Raw genomic sequence first — 1,774 nt, 5'->3', positions numbered from 1 at the left:
TCAGGTGTTTTGTTCCAACAACGAGATCAAAACAATCGATTACTCAGTCGATTCATTAAGTCACATAATCGATTCATTAATACACATAATCGATTTGGCCATATACTAAGTGTTCCCTGTAACTCAAATTTTTGTGTCTATCGATTTGCCAATCGATTTGGTTTAAAACAGGAATTTAGCTTATTTCAAGTAAATCAACGTGCCAATCGATTAAGTGTTATGTTTCTGAAAAGAGTGATTTTACCAGTTTGTTCATTTCAATCGATTGCTTAATCGATTGATACCAAACTTGTTTCAATTGAATTTTTTTTTCACAATGGATTTTCCAATCGATTGTGTATGTCACAGACCACGTTCCTTATGAAATCTTATTTACAAAATCGATTGGCCAATCGATTAGCGTATTAAATGGCTTGGCCTTGTGACTTGCACAATCGATGTGTCAATCGATGTATCCAATCAGTTTTAGTCTTTGTGATTTGAACAATCGATGTGCCAATCGATTAGCGTGCTAAAAGGCTTGCCTCTGACTTGCACAACGTTTATCAATGATTGTGCCAGTCGATTGCCTAATCGATTGTTTAATCACATACTACACATTTTCATACAGCCCTTTTACAGAATTGATTTCCTAATCAATTTGCTCAGTAAATATTCCAAATTTTTTTGATTCCTTGAGTTCCAAGCGATTGTCTCAAGTATGTAGGGTTGAGTTGTTGTTCCTGAAATCTTACTCAGTTAAAATGTTAGATTTATCACATGATGTATGAACATTGTATGTTTGTTAATTATGTCAAAATTAGGATTAAGGGGACTTAAGTCCAACAATCTCCCCCTTTTTGCATAAGTGACAAGCATACAATTTTAACTTGAGTTTAGCATTTCAAGGAATTTACCAATATAGGTACCAGTAACAGAGCATAAGTACCAATACTATTTACCAATATCTGAGTAATTTAAGTAGTCATCATAGCAGCAATTTGTAGCAGCAGTAGTAGTAAAATTTAATTCCAGTACAGAAACAACACAAGTAGCATGTAAAAGTTACCGCAAATTATAATTTTTCTCCCCCTTTGTCAGTTAATGCAAAAAGCAGTAAAAGGAGATAGTAGCAAAAAAAATTTCTCCCCCTATGTCAGTAAACATAAGCACTGGGGAAAATTATGGTGTCATAGCAAACAAAAAGAATAGAATATCAGAGCAAAAAAAAAACATATGCAGATTATGTTTTAGCCCTTCTACGTACAAGAAATTTTTGATTACTGCAGTTGACTCATTGCCTATGTCACCAACACCACTTATCTTTCCTTTATTGTTGTCACCATATTTGACAAAACCTCATTCCTTTAATGTTAGAAAAAAGAATTTTGACTTGTCTCCTGTCATGTGCTTTGAGCATCCGCTATCTAGGTACCAAGAATGCCTATTGGATGTCAAGCACACCTGCAACACACAATCAAAATTTGATTTTAGGTACCCAATTTAAATTCGGTCCTAGGAGGTCAGTTTCAAATTTTTGTGTCTTTCCTATCCAAATCTGTTTCCATCCTCTGTTGGCTAGTTTTTTTAGTTTACAATTAGAAACAAAATGTCCCTTTCTGCAACAGAAATGACATGAACCAGCAAAGGATGAACGTTGATTTGATTTAGTAAAGATGTCATACATATTCCTTGAAATAACAGATTTCTGACTATGTTTGACATTTCTGTTTTGCATATAACCAATACCGCATCTAGTGTTATTCCTTTTAACATGCATATTTGGTTTATATCC

This window comes from Cicer arietinum, chromosome 2 (assembly GCF_000331145.2).
Source record: "Cicer arietinum cultivar CDC Frontier isolate Library 1 chromosome 2, Cicar.CDCFrontier_v2.0, whole genome shotgun sequence".
Lineage (NCBI taxonomy): Eukaryota > Viridiplantae > Streptophyta > Magnoliopsida > Fabales > Fabaceae > Cicer > Cicer arietinum.
Note: the sequence above shows the minus strand (reverse complement) of the source record.